The sequence below is a fragment of the Mobula birostris genome, chromosome 6 (assembly GCF_030028105.1).
Source record: "Mobula birostris isolate sMobBir1 chromosome 6, sMobBir1.hap1, whole genome shotgun sequence".
Lineage (NCBI taxonomy): Eukaryota > Metazoa > Chordata > Chondrichthyes > Myliobatiformes > Myliobatidae > Mobula > Mobula birostris.
Window position 1 is genome coordinate 183,807,968 of NC_092375.1, and position 12,676 is coordinate 183,820,643.

Below are 12,676 nucleotides of genomic sequence, written 5' to 3' on the forward strand. Positions count from 1 at the left end.
CTTGTCATCTTTGAGGAGAGAGCGTCAAGTTCCTCGTAGAACACAGTTCCTTCAGTCCAGAGGTGTATGTCTTGGTGGGTGCGTAGGCACTGATCAGAGTCAGATGAGTCTTGGCTTTTAGAGGCAGCCGCATTCCCAGTTGATGCCTCCGGGGAGGGACTCCAGGTCCCTGATGAGTGTGGTCCGGATGGCAAAGTCAACTCTGGCTTCTCTAGCCTTATCCCTTCTCTTGCCACTCCAGGAAAACATGCAGCCAGCACCCACTTCTGTGCTTTCCCAGTCCTGGCCAGGCGTGTCTCACTGAGTGCTGCAGTGTCGACGTTGTACTTCTGAAGCACGTGTCCTACAAGAGCAGTTCGCCCCTCTGGTCTGCTACTGGTCTTGTTGTCCACAAGTGTCCTGACGTTCCAGGCTCCAACTCAGAGTTTGCTCAGCTTTCTGGTGATTCTTCTTTCTTTTGTGGTTTTTGAGGTAATTCAACCGCAAAATTGATGTCCAGTCAGCTGAGGTATGCTTCCAAGATAGAGTGAGGCAAGCTTTCTTTAGGTCACCTTTTCCAGACCCTTTCCCATGAGGGGGGAGCAGCGCGGTCCCTGAAGAGGGCTGCTGCGTTGTCAAGGTGGATCCAAACACTGCCTTTGCCTCATGAGAAGAGAGCGACCATCCTGCCTTGGCCGCCTGAGTGTAGTTCCATCACTAGTGACTCCCAGCGCCATTTTGTGCCTGTCACCGTCACCGCTCGCCATCGCCCCAGGTCTTGGTTTGGTTGTGGAGACTGGCGTCACCAAATCCTGGGCAGGAGGTGTATGAAGACAATCAGTTGCCCAAGTGTCATGATCTCCCTCTTGGTCCGGAGGCTGATGTCAAAAGGGATGCCAGGCATAAAGTTTTGATGACGGAATGTAGTTGTGCACAGACACAACAGATTGGTGACAAGTACGAACCTGAATATCAGAAAATATCGCAAACTGCACTGACAGTTACGGGATGAAACAGAGAGAGTTAAACAGCACGAGAAAGCTGAAGAACCTGTGGGTAACAGTGAAAAACACGCTGAATTTAAAGTGAAAATGTGGCAATGGGAAAGTCGATGAATTTGATAGCGCTAATGAAGGCTGGGAGTCACGTATCAGGAGTCGAACTGGATGAAACAGCAACACCAAGATTTCATAAAGTGCGTCTAGAGCTTTATGCATTACATCTTAACATGGATGCTAAACTTCAGAACTCGGACACGTCTGGTATTCTCTCCAAGGTTGAGTGGAGAGTTCGGGCCATGCCCATTGTTCTAGTGATCAAGAAAGGAAAGGCTGGAGCCGTTCACATATGTGGGATTTCAAAGTGAGCAACAACCAGTGCTGCGTACTGTGCAGTATCCCCTGCCACAAGTGGAAGACATTTTTGCATCTTTGGCAGGCAGGCAGAGGTTTTCAAAGATAGGCGTGAGACAAGTCAATCTGCAAATAGAGATTGAGGAGTCAAGCAGGAAGTTCCTCCCAATCAACACTCAGTGTAATTGTCTCGTATTTGGCATTGCATGAGTTCCAGCAATTTGGCAAGGAGCAATGGACAAGTGCTCCAAGATATCCCAGGAACACAATGTTACCTTGATGACATCATTGTGACTGGCAAAAATGATGAAGAGCACTTCCAGAACCTTGGTAAAGTGCTTACCAAGCTGTCAGTATGGTCTATGTGCAAAGAAAGAGAAATGGGAGTCTTTCAAGAATGAAATCTCATATTGTGGACATGTCCTTGACAAGTATGGCTTACATAAGTCACAAGAGAAGATTGAAGCAGTGCTACAAGCACCCAAACTGAAAACTTGGGTCTTGTAAACTACTACTACCAGTTTCTCCCAAACATTGGTACAGTTCTGCACCCATTGAATGCACCGTTACAGTCAGGAACAAGATGAGAATTTTCTGAAAGATGTGAAAAAGCATTCAAGGAAGCAAAGTGGCTAATAACATCTGATTACCCATTAGATGGGTAATCACCCATTATGACCCATCCCTGCCCATCAGACCTGCGTGCGATGCATCCCCTTAAGGCATTGGAGCCGTTTTGTCACACACGATGAAAGAAGGATCTGAACACCCGATTGTGCTTGTTTCAAGACCACTGATGAGCGCAGAATGCAGCTATGCACAGATCAACCAAGAGACCCTTAGTCTGGTATAGGGAATAAAGAGGTTCCACCACTACCTCTACGGACAAACGTTTACACTAGTGACAGATCACCAACACTTTGTGTCCATTTTCAGTCCCAGGAAGGGAATTCCAGTGATGACTGCTACCCAGTTACAATGTTCGTCACTATTCCTAGGAGCCCACTCTTATGACATAGAGTTGAAGGATATCAAACAACACAGCAATGCTGATGGCTTGTCAGGTCTTCCACTATTGGCAACTGAAGAAGGAAAGTTTTCATACTGTGACCCAGCAGAAGTGTTCCACACCACAATGGTGGACCAGTGCGGTGACAAATTCCGAAACACAAAGGGAAACAAGGAATGACCCGACATTGTCGAAAGTCTATGACATCACCATGCAAGGATGGGTTGCTTATGGTAGGCCTGTTTCCAGAGTTCTCAGCGAGACAAGGCCAACTGTCGGTATGTCAGAGAACACTGATGTGTGGATCATGTGTTATTGTTCCCTAGAAATTACACACCAGAGTGGTAAAAAATCTGCATGAAGGACACCTGGGTACAGTCAAGATGAAGGGTCTCACCTGGAGCTATGAGTGGTAGGTAGATAAACAGACTGAAGACTTGGCCAAATGGTAAACACAAAATAATCTGCAGATGTCCTGACGAAGGGTTCCGGCCCGAAACATCGACCGATCTTTTCTATGGATGCTGCCCGACCTGCTGAGTTCCTCCAGCGTGTTGTGAGTGAGACTTGGCCAAAAGCTGTTCCGGATGCCACAAAGTTCAAATAGGACCCCCACAGGCACTGTTAAACCCTTAAGAGTGGCCGTCATCACCATGACGAAGAGTACATATGACTTTGCTGCGTCATTCATGGACTCCAGGTTTCTGATTGCGGTGGTTGCTTATTTGAAGTGGCTAGAGGTTATTCCAATGAAGTTAAACATGTCAGCAAGGACTGTCTCTGCTCTGAGGACAATCTTCTTCAGAAACTGTTTACCCAAACAAATTGTGAGAGACAACAGACCACAATACATGTCAGAAGTATTCCAACTGTTCATGAAGAAAAATGGCTTCAGATATTTCAAGTCAGCTCCTCACCACCCAGCAATGAATGGGTTAGCTGAAAGGTTTATCCAAACCTTCAAAAAGTCCATTAAAGTGATGAATAAGGAGGACATTTCACTACAGTGGACAACTTCCTTCTTGTGTTTCAGAACTCTGTTCATGCAATGACAAATCAAACACCTGCAATGTGATTCATGAACAGAAATCTGAGATCTTGCATAGACCTCCAGATCTATGGAAGGAAGTGCAGAATAAACAGTTCATCCAGTTGCCAGGTGAAGCACCAAGGAGCTTCGAGATTGGACAGGAAGTCCTAGTGAGAAGGCAAGTGGACACCCGGTAGGACAGCTACAAGAACTGGACCTCTGATGTACACAGTGAATATTGGAGATCAGACATGGAGACATCATGTGGACCAGATACTGGATGCTCAACTGAAGAACACAACTGAGTCAATTGCATCCAACAAGATGGGCACATTACAGTACCAGACTTACCTCTCAGTGACTGACAGCAACATGACACGACACCAGAAACCAAGCATGTTGTCTTAGACTAGACACCCCCCAAACCTGATGCCACTCCACAGGTCCAGAGGCACTATCCTGAAAGAAACAGAGTGCCACCCAAAAGACTGAACCTTCAGAACTGTGAAGTTATTGTGAAAGCATGTTTATTTGGAATATGGGTTTACAAAAGGGAAATTTACTATTTTGTACGTATACAGTTTTATGTTGCATTAATCTAAAGGGAGAGGATGTGTAATCAATGGTTCTATTTCTTATAGAGCAAAAATTGGAGCCTAATGGTTGAGGAGTGATAACTGTTCCTGAACCCAGTGGTGTGAGTCCTGAGGCTCCTCCAGCTTCTTCCTGGTGGCAGTAGTGAGAAAAACACGGCCTGGGTGGTGGGGTTCCCTGAGAGGGGATGCTGTTTTCCCGAGATGGCACTCCTTGTAGATGTGCTCAGTGGTGGGGAGGCTTTTACTCCTGATGGACTGGGCCGTATCCACTGCTTTTGGTAGGATTTTCTGTTCAAGGGCTTTAGTGTTTCCATACCAGGCAGTGATGCAGTCAGTCAATATACTCTCCACCACACATATATAGAAGTTTATCAAAGTTTTAGATTTCATGCTAGAACTTTGCACACTCCTAGGGAAGTAAAGGCACTGCCACGCCTTCTTCGCAATTCCACTTATGTGCTGAGTCCAGGCCAGGTCCTCCAAAATGATAACACCAAGGAATTTTTAAGTTGCTGATCGTCTCCAAATCTGATCCTCTGATGTGGACTGGCTCATGGCCCTCTGGTTTCCTTCTCCTTAAGTCAATAATCAGTTCCTTGGTCTTGCTGACCACTAGACCGTAAGATCATAAGACATAGGAGCAGAATTAGACCATCTGGCCCATCGAGTCTGCTCCACCATTCCATCATGGCTGATCCTTTTTTTTTCCTCAACCCCAGTTCCCGACCTTCTCCCCATAATCTTTGATGCCGTGTCCAATCAAGAACCTATTAATCTCTGCCTTAAATACACCCGATGACCGGGCCTCCATAGCTGCATGTGGCAACAAATTCCGCAAATTCACCACCCTCTAGCTAAAAAAATGTCTCCGCATCTCTGTTTTGAAAGGGCACCCCTCTATCCTGAGGTTGTGCTCTCTTGTCCTAGACTCTTTCACCATCCGAAACATCCTTTTCACATCTACTCTGTCTAGGCCTTTCAACATTTGAAAGGTTTCAATGAGATCCCCACTCGGCCTTCTGAATTCCAGCGAGTACAGACCCAGAGTCCTCAAATGTTCCTCATATGATAACCTTTTCATTCCTGGAATCATCCCTGCGAACCTCCTCTGGACCTTCTCCAATACCAACACATCTTTTCTAAGATGAGGGACCCAACACTGTTCACAGTACTCAAGGTGAGGCCTCACCAGTGCCTTATAAAGCCTCAGCATCACATCCTGACATTGAGTAAGAGTTTGTTGTTGTGGCACTATTCAGCCAGATTTTCAATCTCCTTCCTATATGCTGATTCATCACCACCTTTGATTCGGCCTATGACAGTGGCACCATCAGCAAACTTGAATATGGCATTGGAGCTGTGCTTAGCCATACAGTCATAAGTGTAAAGCAAGTAGAGCAGAGGGCCAAGCACACGGACTCGTGGTGCACCTGTGCTGATGGAGAATGTGGAGGAGATGTTGTTGCCAATCCAAACTGAATGGGTTCTACAAGTGAGGAAATCAAGGTTCCAATTGCACAAGGACGCACTGAAGCCAAGGTCTTGAAGGTTATTGATTAGTTTTGAGGGAATGATGTTATTAAATACCAAGCTGTCGTTGATAAAGAGTATGCTCATGTATGCATCTTCGCTGCTCCAGTGTTGAGTGAACAGCCAGTGAGATGGCGTCTGCTATGGGCCTGTTACTCCAGAAGGCAAAATGGAGTGGATCCAAGTCAACTTCTCAGGCAGGAGTTGATACGTTTCACCACCAACCTCTCAAAACTTTTCATCACAGTGGATGCAAGTGCTACTGGATGAATGTCATTGAGGCAGATTACTATGGAAGATAGGTGGAATTGGGAAAAAATATGAAAAGGGATGTAAACAATATTGGCAACTCTTTTGTAAAACAAGACAGTAGTCAAAGTACTGAAGTAAAAATATTCTTGGAGTAGGGAAGAAATGTATGCAATTATACATCACAATTACTTTTGGTCTTTGGGAAGTGTAACTGAAGCTCATAGACTATCATCAGTGGACCAGATAAATCCTGTGAAATTGGGGTCCAGCTGGGCTGTTCCATTGTCTGAGGGATGGAGACTCATTCTGAAATCCCACCTCCTCAAATTGATTTCCCCTTTTTGTTTTTTACTTCTGCCATTCACTGAGAGTCAGCGCACAAAATACACTACAGGTGCAAGTCAAATATGCAACTGAAATCAAATAACAAACTTTAAAACTCTTGAAAGGAAACAAATGATTTAAAAAATTCTTAAAGCAAGGAAATCCTAACATCACTAATTTTTTAAATTCTTGTTTTGTGCTTCAGTTGCATGCAGCACGATCCAACACAAAATGTCTAAAATCTAATTTCAGGAATTTGCATTTATATCAATATTGATTTGATGAGCTCTGTGGGCCTCTGCGGCTTGCTGTAGAGCATTGGGCTTCTGGGTTTCTCGAGAACCTGTAGCTACTAATTGTTAGAACCGTTAAGCTTAGGTGCTTTTGGTTTAATCTTGTCAAGTTAATCGTGACTGGCACTAGTTTCCCACATTCCGTGATTATTTAAGGGGTGTCTTGTTTAAAGTGGAGTCCTTGTGGAGAAGGATTTGTCTTGTGGTGTCACTCAACTGTATCTCTGATGTTTTACTGGTATTCCTATGTCTAACTTCTTGTTTCCTGCTCTGCATGGGAGTCTGCTCTTCCTCCGTGCCTGGGTCCTGGGTCAAGTCATTGCCGGCCCTCACTGTGACAAAGTCAGACGTTCCTCCATGCCTGGGTTGAGTAGCTGCCACCATTCACTGTTATAAAGTCTGCCATTCCTCTGCTCCACGGTTGAGTCCTGCAAGCAAGCACTGACACACGATGCTTGCCATTAACTGCTTGGAGAAGTTTCTACAGCACACGCTAAAACTACGCTTCCATTGTGTTCAAAACCAGATCCACTGAATTTCCAACCTGGACAGGAAGCATTAATTCCAATGAGGTGGTGTGGGGGTGTGGGAGGAAGAAAACAACCACATCTCTACACAGAAAACTTCCCCTGTATTGAAGGAGAGGTAACTCTAAGAAAACTCCTTGGGTCTCTGGATAATTTCTCAAATTATGTTTTTGTAAGGTACAATGGAACTCAGACCACCTGAGAGATGCTGTAAAATATGTTAGCAGAGATCTTAAAAGATGTAAATTAATCTATTCCACAGGAAATGATTACTTTCACAATGAAGATATTGAACTCATATCAGAGCTGATAGAATACTTGGGTAAGTCTAGTAATTTCTAAGGTAGGGACATGTTTGGCACAACTTTGTGGGCTGAAGGGCCTGTATTGTGCTGTGGGTTTTCTATAAAGACCATTGCTAAAGCTCTTTACTTTCTCTTCCTAAAGTCCACAATCAGTTCCTTGGCTTTTGTTGGCATTGAGTCATCATCATTATTATGAGCCATGTTCTATGACACGGATGATCATGGCCTTAACCATGATTGTTCTTGGCAAATTTTTCTATAGAAGTGGTTTGCCATTGCCTTCTTCTGGAGAGTGCCTTTACAAGATGGGTGACCCTAGTCGCTATCAATATTTTTCAGAACTTGTCTGCCTGGAATCAGTTTTCGCATAATCTGGATGTGATATGCACCAGCTACTCATATGACTGTCCACTACCTGCTCTCGTGGCTTCACGTGACCCTGATCTGGGGGGCTAAACAGGTACTATGCCTTGCCTAAGGGTGACCTGCAAACTAGCAGAGGCAAGGAGTGATTTAAATTCTCCTTTGATAGAGATGCATCTCCACCCTGCCATGCATGACATTAAGCTTAAGGATATTGTTACAACACTGCTCAACCAGCTGACCTAACTTATGCCAAATTTCCTCCTCAATGCCATCTGGGTTTCTGCCAATAACTATGGCATCTTTGGCGAATATGTAGATAGCTTTGGAGCTATCTATAGCCACTGGTATAGAAAGAGTAGAGCAGGGTGATTGCCAGAAAGAACTACAGTCTACAAATCAGTGACTTCAAATGAATCAACAGTGGAAGTAGATAAACCAATTGTCTTTGTTGTTGCCATGTGCTTAGTGGAGTTGGAGGCTGGCATTTTGTGAAGCTGTTCTGTCGCCTCCATCTTGTGAATTGCTTGAGAACTGATTCTTGCTCTGGGATAATCTATTCAGAATGTGGTCACAGGGAGTTTCTGTTATTGACCTGCTGAACCTAAGATCATTCTCAGATATTGTGTACAGTGGCAGGTTTGCAGAAGTAATCCCATTATCTTGGTCTGGGTGACTTGGTTTGATTGCTTTGAACCAACCAGAGTTGAAAAGAACAAAGGCATGAGGCTTAAGGCCTCATAATACAATGCTGATTATAGCCCTGGACCAGAGCCAATAAGAAAGTGACCCAGGAAGGTCAAGTGACCTTGAGCCAACAGGATGGAAATGTATCATTTGAACGGGTGAGGAACGAATATAAAAGCAGACGCTTCAAATTCAGAAGTAGCGATAACTCTCCACCCATCAAGAGACCGACCATCGCGGATGTGCAGTACCCCATGGACATGTGGAGTTAGGTCTGGGACCATGAGAAACACATGGCTAGCACAGACTTCTCTAACTGGTATTACCTTTTCTATTTTTTTGACTGTTCATGGAGGGTCAGGAAAATTTGATAGGTGTGCACACAGGTACTTGGTTGTGTAAATTCATGTACTCTTCCGCTGGGACAATAAAGGTACTTTTCAGTAATTACAGATTCTCTGTATGCCCTAGATCATTATTACTAAGGGATATATCCTTGTAACAAGGGCCTAAGCATGCAGACCTGAGGTGTGCCTGTGTTGACGGTCATTGAAAAAGAGCTGGAGTTTCAGTGAGGAAGACAAACATCCTGTTGCAGAGAGAAGTAGAGAGGACGTTCTTAGCATCTGATGATAAGATTTGAAGCAAAGATGGTGTTGAACTGAGTAGTGGGGTGGAGATATGTCTGTAGAAAAATTTGCCAAGAACAATCATGGTCATTGACTATGATCGCCTATGTCATACGACGCGGCACATAATAATGATGATGCTGCTGTTGAATGCCAAGCTGCAGTCAATGGACAACAACCCTAAATGCATGTTCCATTTGTCCCAAGTGGTGTGGAGAGCCATAAACACAGCGCCTCCTGAAGATTTATTGTGATGAGAGTTAAACTGTTGTGGGTCAGAGTCCTTACTGAGACAGGAGTTGACTTCAAGAAATAACAAGTTTCTCAAAGCACTTCATACAATGGGTACAAGTACTCCCAGACAGTAGTTCTTGAGACAAATGACCCTAATTTATTGGGCACAGGTACAATTGATGCCAGCTTGAAGCAGGCAGGAACCTCAGACTACAGAAGTAGAAGGTTGAAGATGAACACTCCACTCAATTGGTCAATGCAGGCTTTTAGCTCTGGACTTGGTATGCCACCAGGGCCTGATGCTTTGTGTGAATTCTGGATGTTCTGACATCCACCTCCAGACAGAGATCCTAGAGTTGTCAGGTGCTATAGTGGCTCTCATGGGCTTTAGACCACCTGGACAACACACACCTATGTCAAGATCCTGTTCATCGACTATAGCTCAGCATTTAGTACCATCATCCCCACAATCCTGACTGAGAAGTTACAGAACCTGGGCCTCTGTACCTCCCTCTGCAATTGGATCCTTGACTTCCTAACCAGAAGACCACAATCTGTGCAGATTGGTGATAATATCTCCTCCTCGCTGATAATCAACACTGGTGCACCTCAGGGGTGTATGCTTAGCCCACTGCTCTACTCTCTCTATACCCATGACTGTGTGGCTAGGCATAGCTCAAATACTATCTATAAATTTTCTGATGATACAACCATTGTTGGTAGAATCTCAGGTGGTGATGAGAGAGTGTACAGGAGTGAGATATGCCAACTAGTGGAGTGGTGTCACAGCAACAACCTGGCACTCAATGTCAGTAAGATGAAAGAGTTTATTGTAGACTTCAGGAAGGGTAACACGAAGGAACACATACCAATCCTCATAAAGGGATCATAAGTGGAGAGAGTGAGCAATTTTAAGTTCCTGGCTGTCAAGGTCTCTGAGGATCTAACCTGGTCCCAACATATCGAGAAAGCAGGACAGCAGCTATACTTCGTTAGGAGCTTGAAGAGATTTGGCATGTCAACAAATACACTCAAAAACTTCCATAGATGTACCGTGGAGAGCATTCTGACAGGCTGCTTCAGTGTTTAATATCGGTGGGGGGAGGGGGGGCTACTGCACAGGACGAAAGAAGCTGCAGTGGGTTGTAAATTTAGTCGGCTCCATTTTGAGCACTGGCCTACAAAGTACCCAGGACATCTTCAAGGAGCGGTATCTCAGAAAGGAAGTCCCCATTATTAAGGACCTCCAGTACCCAGGGCATGCCCTTTTCTCACTGTTACCATCAGGCAGGAGGTACAGAAGCCTGAAGGCACACACTCAGCGATTCAGAAACAGCTTCTTCTCCTCTGCCATCTGATTCCTAAATGGACATTGAACCCTTGAACACTACCTCACTTTCTTAATATATAGTATTTCTGTTTTTGCACTATTTTTAATCTATTCAATATACATACACTGTAATTGATTGATTTATTATTATATTATCTTTTTCCTTCTATATTATGTATTGCATTGAACTGCTGCTGCTAAGTTAACAAATTTCATGACACATGCCGGTGATGATAAACCTGATTCTGATTCTGTGTCATTAATCTCCCTCTAAAAGAGTGCATGAAAGACATCAAGCTCATCAGGGAGAGAGCATAATTACCATTTTTGCTATTTGTTATTGCCTCATAGGAGGTGATAATGTGGCATTGCCTTTCCCTAAACTAGAATTGCATCCTCAATTTCACAATAGCCTACCAGAGATCAGAAATGGAAATCTTTTAGATCTCTTGATTCCGAGTCCTGAATGTCAAAGATCTAGCCCTCAAGGCAAGCAACTAACAGGTTCCTGGACCAGCTGCAGTGATGACTGGTTTCATGGCTGTGAACATACTTTTCATGAACTTTGTTCTGAATGCTATTTTCTTATTGTTTGCACAATTTGTTCTCTTTATTTGCACATTGGGTGTTTAACAATCTTCTTTTTGATGGTATCTTTTAGGATTCTTTATTGTGTGTCTGCTTGTAATCTCAAGGTTGTATATAGTATACACACCTTGATATTAAATGTACAAACGTTTGTACTTTGAACTACAGATCTCCTAATTCACGAGAGATTCTGGTTTGGGGAGACTCAACATGTTTTTGTGGGTACGCTTATCCATGCAAATCTTTATGAAGCTGATGACAACTGTGGCATGTTCATTCAGATCCATCAATGAATCCGTCTAATCCATTGATTCAAAGCAGTGCTGTATACATTGCCTTGCCTCCCTTTAGCATCCTCTCCACTGGTACCCCAGTCTTCAGTCTCTGCCCCGTACACAGGAAGCAGAAGTGTGAGCAGGTAGATGCCGGATGACTCGGTAAGTGCACTTGATGGTGGTGTAACAATGGTCAAGTGTGTTGTATCCTCTGGTAGCAGGTGATATGCTAGTAGTCAGTTCAGCAGAGGCTTTTTCGAGTTAGCTTGGTTGGAGTTTCAGATCATGATGAAGAAGATCAGGGTTTGCTGTTTCATTAGTTGCTTATCATGCTACTCAATTCCTACAAAGCCAGCTTGACATCTCTCTGTAGGGAGTGGGGGGGGGGGTGCGGGGTAGGTATATACTGCAACCAGGAAAACGGCAGGGAAATGCTTTGGCAGATAGTATGGATGACAACTGACCACCAGATGTTCCAGGTAGGGGGAACAGGAATGAGACAGAACCACCATACCTCAGCACCACAACATGCTAATCAAGTGACAACCTCCATTGCCTCTGCCTTTACCGGTTGCCACCACCCGATCCACGTGTAGGTACACACTGACATTCATTCAAAGATTAATCAACTATTGATTATGATTGGAATAAAACGTAATCCATGGTCATCATCATCATCAGGTGTCGTGCCCAGTTTGAGCTTTGACTGCCATAGCCCACACACTCCTGTTTCGGGTCAAGTGGATCAATTCATTGGTATTCATTTCCAGTTCTCTGGCTGCTGTCTCCATCATCATTTGTCTTCGACTTCCTCTTGCTTTCTTCCCTTCAATCTTTCCCATAATTACCGTGCATTCTAACTCCTCTTTCCTCCAATGAAGTTACATTGCCTTTTCATGATCTCATACATTGTCTCTCTTTTTGTATTTGCTCTGTTCATGACATCCTCGTTAGATATTCGTTTCGTCCATGATGTAGATATTTAATGGCTGTGGTTTTATACCTCAATAAGGAGCACTGACAGCTTGGTTAGCATTGATCTCACCCTGATCTGTAGTCTTTATTATGATTATTTCAAAAGAGATTTGATTAACTTATTACCACAATTTCCTTTACCCTACTCGCCAAGGCCTTCTCATGCCCCCTTCTTGCTCTTCTCAGCCCCTTCTTAAGGTTCTTTCTTGCTTCCCTATATTCCACAATAGACCCATCTGATCCTTGCTTCCTAAACCTCATGTATGCTGCCTTCTTCCACCTGACTAGATTTTCCACCTCACTTGTCACCCATGGTTCCTTCACCCTACCATCCTTTATCTTCCTCACCGGGACAAATTTATCCCTCACATCCCTAAACATCAATCACATGTCCAGAG